The following is a 12,193-nucleotide window of genomic DNA, read 5'->3' on the forward strand; positions in this document are numbered from 1 at the left end:
AAAGAAGAATTCACAGTAAAATGTATGTCGTGTCGTAAACTTTCACTAGACTGTAGGCCCCTGGCGATGCTATATTGTATATTTAACAAGTTGTCCAGGGAACAAGAATATTGTATAACAAAATGATACAATGTATATATATTTACAGTTCTAGCTGTATACGATAGTACTGTGCACAGACGATAGACGAATTTCACAGTTTTACTGTTTCGCACATAAATAACCATCAATTACCATCCTATTTAGTACCATAAACTGACATGAAGACCTACTAGTATAAGTAGGCCCTAATTCAAGAGGAATATACCTATGTACAATGTATATACAACATGAAACGTCATCGGCAAGTGCGTATAATGGTATGTAAAATGATCTCAAATTGTTTAAAAATAATTTCAAAAAAAGACCTGTAATTGAACAATTGAACAAGCACAAGTACGTGGATAACATAACAATCATGAGGGATATCCTCAGTGACATCCGTACCAAATATTAACTGTGATCAGGACCATTGAATGGATATGAAATGAGTTTTAAAAAATGAAAAATGTCCAAATGGCGACCGGTATACCTCCGCCATATTACATTGCTCTTAGCAGATGTAGAGTACGCCTTGACAATGTTACACGACAGTTTCACATATTATTGGCAGAAAAATTTGTCACAAAATTTAATGCGTCGAGTGCTTACTTTCCTTGAACTAGGTGTAAATGGATGAGTTTTATTTAAAAGAGAAGTATTAAGGAATTTGAGCAATCTATTTTCATGGCAAAACTTTAAGCGGTTATTTTACAAATCTGCGGAAATTACTGTCATTTTAGTATTTTCACTTGACCTTTGACCATCATGGCCAAAATCTTTCCCTATTCGTCATTGTGTAGTAATGGTGGCATGCAAATACCGCGTTTGGTTGTAAGTTTGTACATTGGGTATAATCTCCAAGGTATGGATGAACTGGGTAATAATATTTCAACAATAGAAAGTAGAATTTTAACATTTTACCTGACATCGATCCTTGACCTTTGCCACCTCCCATGACCCCCACCCCCCCCCCCCCAAAAAAAAAAAATAAAAATAAAATAGAATAAAATAAATCACAAGAGAGTCACGGTCGGGCAGTAAGTTTCGTCTGGAAATACATATACTCACCTTCAGAAATTGTATACAGATATGGGGGAAATGGCAGTATTTTAAGATTTTAACCATTATGATTTTGACCGTTCACTTTGAGCATGTTTACACAAAATGTTATATGCTAAAAAAAACTTCGTCCACTCCCACATGCACACAATCATGTCAAGTTTCATGGCCAACGGTTTCAACAAAATTGATTACGAATGAAGGACAGACAAATGCCTCAGGCGACACTTCGTACGTTATAGCGGTGACATACAATCTTAATGTGAATCAAAACTTGGATAGTCTGAAAGACACCGCGAAGAATCCAAAAAAAAAAAAAATCATATAGTTTTCCCGTCACACTCAAATTTCCCACTTCTTTCCTTCGTTTTTGATCTGTCGGAAAGCGGTGCATCATTACACTTGAGCCAGGTCGGTTAGCGCAACGCCATGCTGCGCAGGAAAGGCATGACGAATTTTCAGTTTATCGCAGTAAGATATCAAAATATCTTTCGTATACTTCAATAAAATAGACAACGGCAAGGACACTGCACCGTGATTGATATTGGGGATGTCCCAAAGGCAAGCAATATTAACGCGTAGCATGCGCATGTTCAACAATGGGCACTGCGTATGAACTCTGCTCACGCCCGCGTGATTGACTTTGGTAACGACATGGCGCCTGTAGATCACGGGACCAGCTTTTGACCAATCACAGGCTTCAAAACACATAAGCCGAAAACCGAGTTGGCCAGACTCTCTTAATATACGGCACTGGTCGGCATCAGTGCCGTATATTAAGAGAGTCTGGCCAACTCATGAATTGGACACCATGTCGTTACCCAGCGGACAGTGCGCTTAAGGTTTTAGCGCGTGCGCTTGGGGAACTAGCGTGTACGCGCAGGCGTCCCAAAGGCGCAAGGGACATACTGTCTGCAATGCTTAACTTTTTTTTTTCTTAGAGAGGGAGAGAGAGAAAGGGGGGGGGGGGTAGGTTGGGGGAGGGACATTCTTTCATTCCAACCATGTTGAACAAAGCCAACTGTCATGGCAATCATTCTTACACATTCATATAGACACAAACACAAAGGTACATAAACTTGATGAATAATAGGCATAATTCCTTTATAGGAATATCATGATAAATTGCTGTAAAAAAAAAAAAGGAAGTTACAATGGCGGGGTCATTATCTGTCACCAGACTGTATGCTATAAATATATTGTATTTAGCAAGTTGTCCAGGTAACAAGATTGTTGTATAACAAAATGATATATAAATTTACAATTCTAGCTGTGCACAGACGATAGACGAATTCCACAATTGTTAATGATTCGCACGTACATAACCATCAATTACCATCCTATTTACTCCCATATGTATGAAACTGGCATGAAGGCCTACTAGTAAACATTAGTATGTAATTCAAAAGGAATACACTTATGTACAATGTACGACATGGCAACGTCATCGATAAGTGCGTATTAAGGTATGTAAAATGATCTCAAATTGTTTAAAAATAATTTAAAGAGAAAGATCTGAAATTGAACTAAGCAGAAGACAGTACCTGGATTACGTTATGAGGGATATCCTCGGTGGCATCCGCACCAAATTAGAACTACACTGCCATGATCATTGAATAGATATGTAGTAAGTAAAAAAACAAATGAAAATGTCCTATACAAGATAACGGCGACTGGTAGACCTCCGCCATATTGTTCTCTTAACAGGTCTGGAGTACGTCTTTCCAATGTTACACGAAAGTTTCACATACCTGGTAGAAAAAAAAATGGCGTGTTTGTCACAAAATTTAATGCATCGAGTGTTTACTTTCCTTAAACTAGGTGTGAATGGATGGAATTTTATTGTTAAAGACTCGCAGACTGAGCAAGTATTAAGGAATTTGAGCATTTTTACTTTGACTAATCTATCTTTTATGACAATTCAAATACTTTGAGCGGTCATTTTAAAAATATAGGGAAAATCCTGTCATGTTAGTATTTCACTTGACCTTTGACCATCATAGCCAAAACCTTTCCGTACGTGTCAATTTGGAGTGATGGTGGCATGCCAATACTGTTTTTTTTTTTATATACATTGGGTAATCCCCAAGGTATGGAGGAACTATGTAATAATATTTCAACAATAGATCACACCTGTAGATAGTAGAATTTCAACATTTTCCTAACTTTGATCCTTTGACCTGTAAAATGAATCTCACCTGGAACAGAAACGAGTTGCTACTCGATGACCAGATTTCTGGTCGCACTCTCATTTCCCACTTTTTCCTTCCTTTTGTGTTTGGATCTGCTTTCTCGTCGCACTCCGATTTCCCACTTTTTCCTTCCTTTTAGATCTGTCGGAAAGCGGTGTGCAATTACACTTGTGCCAGGTTCTTTCATGCAACGCCATGCTGCGCAGGAAGGCATGACGAATCTTCAGTTTATCCAGGGAGTCACCTCCCTAGTTTATCGCGGTAAGATAATAATATCAAAATATCTTTCGTGTATACCTTCTACTTCGATAAAGTAGACAACGGCAATGACAATTATTATACCCACTGCACCGTGACCAATATTGGGGACGTCCTAAAGGCAAGCAACATTAGCGCGTAGCTGCGCGAAATGAACAATGGGCACTGCGTGTGAGCTATGCTCGCGCCCGCGTAATTGACTTTGGTAACGACATGGCGCCTGTAGATCATGGGACCAGCTTTTGACCAATCACAGGCTTCAAATCTCATATGCCGAAAACCGAGTTGGCCAGACTCTCTTTATATACGGCACTGCGGGAGGGGTTGCCAGACCGCCCCCTCCCCCCGGACGCGTTTTTTTTAAAGACGGCACAGATTGGGGCGTGGCGCGTGTTAAACCTATGGGAAAAACGTTGGGTTAGGGTTTTTGGTTATGGTTAGGGTTAGGGTTAGGGCAGAGACTCCAACTCTCCTGTTTTCGACGGGAGATCTCCCGCCGAAAACCCATTTTTGCACGATCTCCCGTTCTCCCGTTTGAGATTTGATTTCTCCCGCCCTAGCTCTGTGTCTCCCGGTGGAAAGGATTTCTTACTTATTTCTATCGTATGTTGAAAAAATAAGCCTAAGACAGCACCAGAGAACATCTAGAATCCTAGGAAGTTCGCGCTTCGCACACATCAACTTGGAGTCTCCCGTTTGCTAGGGGTTTCGGGCGGGAGAATCTCCTGATCAGAAGGTGCTTGGGGTTGGAGTCTCTGTTAGGGTTAGGGTTGGGGTTAGGGTTAGGGTTAGGGTTAGGGTTAGGGTTTGATGGTTAGGGTTAGGATTAGGATTAGGGTTAGGTTTAGGGATAGGGTCCCCGATAGATTTTTAGTTTCCCCAATCTGTGCCGTCTAAAAAAAAACACGCCCCCCGGACCCCTAACGGCGGATATACTAGTATACTACATTATAGTAATTTACTCCATGGAGCCCATGGACCAAACTTGGTCGATCAGAAGTAAACGTGTAGGCCTATTGGCCATGCATAATGAAATATAGAACAACCTCTGACAACTCGATCATTACACTAAGGATGTATTGTAATAATAGGTTCTCCCGTTCAATTTCACTATACTTTTGTCATTCAAATTCGTCAATGTGCATTAAAATTCACACATCGCACGCACGCGAAATATTCGGGCATTCAAATTCAGAATTCGAGCGATCAGTACGTATTTCATTTCGTTTTCGTCTAATCAAATTCACACTTGGGCGTTCATTTTCCAAATGCGAACGTAATTGCATTTCCTACGCGTGCATTCAATTTAATTCATGCGATAGTCACGTGATAGTCCCGACGACCTTGTACTGCGTTCGATTTCATTTTCAGGCGATCAACCTACTATATACTCCATGCAATCAATTTAACGAGGAAAATAAACATATGGCGTAAACGTTTAAGACAAGGCGAAAGGACATATATACATCACAACCAATGAAGGCTTGCATAATAGTGTAATAATTATTATGTTTGTTTGAAGGTTCTACATTCCCTTATATCAAAGACTGGTAAAAATCACATCAAATATACGTCTTTTTTTTTGGGGGGGGGGGTCACGACACACGTCATATTCACGTCATTTTTACGTCTTATAGTCGACAGTTTGCACCAGCACAAGACGTAAAATAAGACGTCATATTCTGACGTCTTATTCACGTCATTTATTTACGTAGGCCTACGTCTTATAGTCGACAGTTTGCACCAGCACAAGACGTGAAATATATTATAAGACGTCATATTTTGACGTCTTATTCACGTCATATATTTACGTCTTTATATAGTCGATAGTTTGCACCAGCACAAGACGTAAAATAAGACGTCATATTCTGACGTCTTATTGGTTTAAAAATAACGTCATTATGACGTCTTTGGACCAGAATTTTGCGTTCACAACAAGAATTTTGCATTCACACCGGTAAAAATCACGTTATATTCACGTCTTTTTTTTCTTTTTTCTTTTTTTTTTGGTCGTGTTGCCATCATATCTACGTCATATATATTTACGTCTTTTTGACGACAGTTTGCACCAGCGCAAGACGTCAAATAAGACGTCATATTTTGACGTCTTTGTTACGTCTTTTGTCACATTCCTATGAACAAAAAAAAAACGACTGGTAAGTGTCACACGTCATACTTACGACTAATTTCATATCGTACTCCTCTGCTATTTAGATCTATAGTGCACGACCAATGGTGATGTAATGTTAGCCTATTGAACATGTAAATGACCTATATCCTACACAACCTAGTATACTCTAGATTCTATGTCTATGTCCTATTTCTAACTACAATCGCAATGCAACACATGGTTTATATCGTCGGCGTTTTCACGAACCGACGCTATTTCGTTTTTGAGCGAAAATGCAGTTCTGAGAAAATCGCGTTTAAAGATCTTACAAGTTTTAGACAACGTTTTCAATGACTTTTCCTGTCTTGTGTGTGAAAATTTTGACAGGGTGATGAGAGTGGAAGTTGTTCTTCCTATCCATAGTGTAATTTTAGTGTGAATTCAAAAAATTTACGATATTTCTGTCTTCAAACTCACTGCGTCGGTTCGTAAATCCATCGTTTCTTGCGCGCACCATAGGTTATGTACTTAAGCGCGGGTCTCACGAACCGACGTAAGTTGTATTACGCCGGTTCGTGAGACCCGCGCTGTAGGGCCTGTACAATAGGTAACGTGCAATACGCGTGTATTTACGAACCGTCGCTATTTCATTTTCGTATGTGTTTACATACAAATACTATTAGGGCTATACCTGCTTATCAACAATAACCTTATTAATTGAAATTAATTGTCATGTAATGATTGTTGTGATGATTACAATACATTTAGTGATAATTAAGATGATAATACAAGCCAGTTTCTCTTAATTGTTCTAAAAAGAGCCTGTTGTCATTGTTTTCATCTTCATTTAGTACACGCATGTATTGTTATTATAGCTGTGGTTGATCGTTCCAAAGATTTCTTTGCCCCCCCCCCTTTTTTTTGTGGATATATTATTATTTAACACTTTTGCATTTGGACATCTATCATTTGGTAATACATGTATTCGGTATACTGTGTTTCATATTTTTTTACTTTTTACTGTTTTTTTTTTACTTAATTAACTTACTTTTTCATTTTTTCACATTATTTTTAATTCAAATTCAGTTCACTTCTTTCATAATAATTATGAATGTTTGTTCTAAGATGAAGGATACCGCTAAATCTTGGGAAAAAGACGTGCCAGTCAGTAATAATTACTTGTATTTACTCATCTTTCATACTCATGCATGCACTCTGTTATTTCTTTCTCTGAAATAATATATTGATTTCTTTATTTCTTATTATTCCACATATTTGTGACATTTACTTTGTCACAATTTTTATCAGTGTCATTATTGTCATTTGGCTCGCATGCGAATTCACTCATAATTCCTCATTTTCCATTTTTCTCTTTCCTGCTCAACAGATTCTATGATAGCTGCACCTGATCATATAAAAACATAAACTCATCCTGCATGCACTCTTCGAAACTGATAAACTCCTAAAAATACATGAATATCAACACTATCAGAATTTCAAGCTTCATTTTAAATATATAATAATGGTCATGTTTTATTATGCCTTTTGCAGCAATATATTGAAGAGGTACATTATGTAATCGAAAAAACATAGGTCCTCAATAAAATATCAAATTTGAATTATTCAGAGATGAGTAATGACAATGGGAAGGATAACAATTGTGGAAGAGCTCCATAAATCAATACATATCTAATGGCAAATGGAGATGGAATCAAGATTCAAGAATATGTGTAATTCAAGTTCATTATTATATCAGTTCTTGTGTGTTCACAAAAAGAGGAACACAGTTCGAACATGCACACCAAATCTTACATCGTACATTTACATCTATAGAGTGCGGACGGAACATATACAAGAGAAAGAATAACATTCTCAAATTAATATATCAAGCATAACTACATGTATGTATATGACCACACAAAGATGTTGCTGCATATGCATGAAGCTTGAGAGTGCTGCAACACCCATATGCTCAGATAAAAACTTGATGTGTATCATACAAAAGAGAAGAGGTACTGCATGTACATGTAGTTACACTATTCACAGGACAGTAGAGAAAAAGCACGAGAGAGGGAAATGGGTGTCTAAAATAGGTCGATGTAGGGAGTGCCAAGCCAATTAAGTCTCTAATAGAAGTCATAAGGAAATAAATTAATCACAACATAAATGATCATGCTCATGTTAACCTTAATTAGCATCTAAAAATGTGTGTAGAAAGCCCATAATATCAGCCTTTCGCCCCGAAGGCTTGTTACATATGAGAAAATAGAAATTTTGGCCGACCCCCCCCCCTCCCTGTGAATCCTTAATCCACCAGTACTATAAACACATTCTGAGAATGTGTTTTAGTACATGTACTAGCAAATTCACAAGAGGGGTGGGAAAATTCAGCCAAAATTGTGTGTGGCTAAAATAATTAAAAAGAAAGGTCATCAGCAAAACTACGGGGTGGATGCAGACGAATTTTCATGTGATGACTAAAAAAAATGCAGCTAAAGGAAAAAAAAAAAGACGGAGAGGGGCCAAGGCTAATTTGACTCCCCTCCCCCCCCCCACCAAAAAACAAACAAACAAACAAACACCACTGTTTTACAGTACCTTTAAAGGACTCTTAATTTTTTGTTTGTTAAAAACAAACGTCTCGAAGTAAAGAATTCCATATTGTAGGCGAAATGTAGACCGATACAGTGTATAAAGTGTACATCCCAAGCTATTAAAGAAAAAAAAAACAGATTATGAATATCATTTAAAGTAAGAATTTCAGTGTGTTTAATCATCTTTAGTTGAGTTGCAAATGACATGTACATATTTAATAAGAGCAGTAAACTTCGAAGCGCCCCCAAGCCCTTCTATACTTAATTATTCATGTGTAAAGGTAGCGCCAGGGCACTCCGGTGGTCTAGTGGTTATGACGCTGGTCTAGTAATCCAGAGGTCGTGGGTTCGAATCCTGCTTGGGCTGCCTGTGATTTTTTTTTTTTTTTTCACAGCAGCCTACAAACTGCACACTGCAGTTGCGTGCGTTACTACGGATGGAGACAAATGAATAATCTATTATTTTAATATACGATGTTTGACATCCTTATTGCAATCACTTTCGTTAATTGTAAATTTAGAGACATAATGAATTATTATTAAAAGAAATCAAATTTCTGTATTTTGTTGTGAGTTTGCATGGGAACATACACGTATCATAATTTACAATTTTAGTTAGATAAAGAACATCTTATAACAGAACTGTCTAGTGATGGTTGAATAATTATGTCAATTTGTTATAAGTCCTATCATTTACATGGAGTGCATGTTCCCATGTTTATAAGAATCATACGTGACACATTCAAAGTGGGTTGAAGACAACAAAATAATAAATAAAAGAATAAAGGAGAATAGAACTTAATCTGATTACAGCATCATCTAGATATTGCCAATGTGCACTTAGAAATCTATCAAGATTTATCACAAGGTTATGATTACCACACAAAACCTTCAAGATTTATTATCATGAAATACATACCAATGAACACTTAAAAAAATCTAACATTCCATATCCACATGAAGCTTTCCTTGATATAAATGTCTCTCTGTAGTGTTATTAAAGTGTAGCAAAATTGTAATTACGACATCACAGAATGGAATGCATTGTTTTCACCTTCAATCTTAGGATCTCCTTTCATGTTTCCACTTTACAATCACATTTCACTGTAGATATACCGTCCTTATGTTGTCGCCCTTCATCCCAATTTCTCCCTTCTATCCTATCTGTAGATTGTCTTCTTTCCTAAGCCATTGTATTCACATTCCTTGATGATCAGCACGATGCTGTACTTTTTTCTTCTTCTCTGAAACAGTCCAGCTCTTCGCTACTGCATGGCATCAGTCATCTGAAAGAAAAGACAGAAATTAAGAACTTTCGATTTAAATCAAACATCATGATACAAGATACAACTTTCATTTTGAGAAAAAGAAATCAGCCAACTAAACTGTAGTTGAAATTATTTTGCTCTATTTATATTAAACATAAAACAAAACGGTATACAGGATCAAAGAATGTCAAAAAAATACTGCTGTTTTTGATGCATATTCAAATTGTCTCACCTTTTACATATTTTAATGATGCAAGATCTTATGTCTAGCACTTAGTAAGTCTCATGTAGAATTTAAATTATTATTCACATGAATAAATCCGCATGTCCTTGTAAACAAGGCATTGCTTTGAAAAAGCTGAATATTACTAATTGCATTTGGGAAAGAGTCTACGACAATCAAACTTGTTTATTATCAGAGACTTTAACATCTTAATTAGACCTAGACTCTACATTACCATTGTATTCACATCCGTTGGTGATGTACACGACCCTGTACTTTTCCTTTTCTTTTCTGAGACAGTCCAGTTCTTCGCTACTACATGGCACCAGTCATCTGAAAGAAAAGAAAGAAATTAAGAACTTTTGATTAAAATCAAACATCATGGCACAAGATACAACTTTAATTTTGAGAAGAAAAAAAAATCAGCCAACAAAACTGAAGTTGAAATTATTTTGCTCTATTTATATTAAACATAAAACAAAATGGTAGGCCTATGCAGGATCAAAGAATGTCAAAAAATGCTGCTGTTCGTATTTGATGCATATTCAAATTGTCTCTTCATTTACACATTTTACTGATGCAAGATATTATGTTTAGCACTTGGTATGTCTCATGTAGAAATTGAATTATCATTCACATGAATATAAATCTACATGTATTTGTAAACAAGGCATTGCATTGAAATAGCTGAATATTACTACATGTACCTGCATTTGGGAAACAGTCTATGACAATCAAACCTGTTTCTTATCAGAGACTGTAACATCTTAATTAGACCTAGACTCTACATTATCATTCAGCTTTTAAAGGTATTAACCATTCACCTATAAAACACTGGCATTGTCATGTGCATCATATGTCTTTGATACTGCACATATTTTCATGAAGTCTGCACAAGAATGCAAATGAAACACGTCTGCTGTTTGGTATTTATGAAAAAAAAAATCACTAACCCGGAAGTCCTTGGCCTTAGGAATAACACGTGGCGAGTTAGTAGGAATTGACGTTAAAATAGAATAAGAATAGATCTACTAAATAGGCCTTTGCCTCATGAATGTCTGGTCTAATTATAGACTAAGTGAAGTCTAGACCTTTCACTTTTAAGTTACCAGTGGTTCACAAAATTTATATTATAGATCTAGACTACATCTAGATCTAGACATCTAACAGGAACGGCGCAGTGTTTTCAAAAGTGTGGGGGCCCACTTCCGGGTTTCATGAGCTAACAAAGTGATGATACCTTATGTATTCCTTTGTATGGTGCACAAAAAGTGTGGGGGCCCGAGCCCCCACGGCCCCCACGGCTGCGCCGGCCCTGTCTAATACTATTAGATCTTGGCAACTTTTGTCTTTGTGACACGAAATTAACACGTCACGGATGATATTGCGGCGATATCCAACAGGATGACAGTACCACTATTACTGACTCAGTAAGTTGACATAGATAACTAACATCAACTTGTTAACGTACGTTAGAGATGGTACCATATACAATAACCGGTGACACTGACACTGACAGATCTAACGACTACGTTTAGACTAACGTTAAAGAGTTAGACTCGCCATCTCAGTAAGTCGGCCAAAGACAAAGTCGATACAGGGCTAAGTCAGTGTTACTGTTATGTTAGGCCTAACAAATGTTAACGGTTACTCGGTTAGGTTAGGTTTACCAGGACTCAAGAGTCCTGGTTAAATCAGTCGAGGGACATTTCTTAGAAGTCCTTCGATTCCAAGAATAAAAAGGGTGAAAGAACAAAGGGAAAAAAGGAAAGAAGAAAGGACAAAAGATTATGTATGGATGCTGTGGAAATCGACAGCGCTACTGTATCACTATCAATCACGCGTGAATATGTAAACGCCATTTGGTTGGGCCGCATTCACAAGTTTTAGGGAAAAAAAGCCCCACCGCTGTGCTTCAAAGGTACTCCACTCGAACTAACGTTAGACATAATGTCACATATCTACACACAGTACGGTACTAGGGCTGAATTCACAAGTATACTATAACACTGCACTGTACAGGAAAGCCACCTAACCTGTAGAGTACTACTCGTAGTGTTTAAGTAGTATCACTAGACCACATACTGTCATAGATGACATCTACACCAACGCTGCACACTGGCACTGGTCCGACGGTCCCTGACCAGGAAAAATTACTGTTGGACACTGACCAGTAACTTTTTCAGGAATGGACCAGTAAAAATTGGGGGAAAAATGGGTGGACTCTACCTACTATTACCACTAGTCTAGATGTAGATCTAGAGCTAGACTATAGACTCTGTGTTAATTTGACTTGGTCTTAGACTTCAGCTGATCTTAGTTTTAGTAACTGGCATTACAAGTAAAGTCTTAACTTAGACTTAATAGTTAAACTTGAAAGTTAAAGTCTAACATGTCTAACTTTATTC

The sequence above is a fragment of the Diadema antillarum genome, unplaced genomic scaffold (genome assembly GCF_040938485.1).
Source record: "Diadema antillarum isolate AM-2024a unplaced genomic scaffold, OU_Dant_1.0 seq00002317_RagTag, whole genome shotgun sequence".
NCBI lineage: Eukaryota > Metazoa > Echinodermata > Echinoidea > Diadematoida > Diadematidae > Diadema > Diadema antillarum.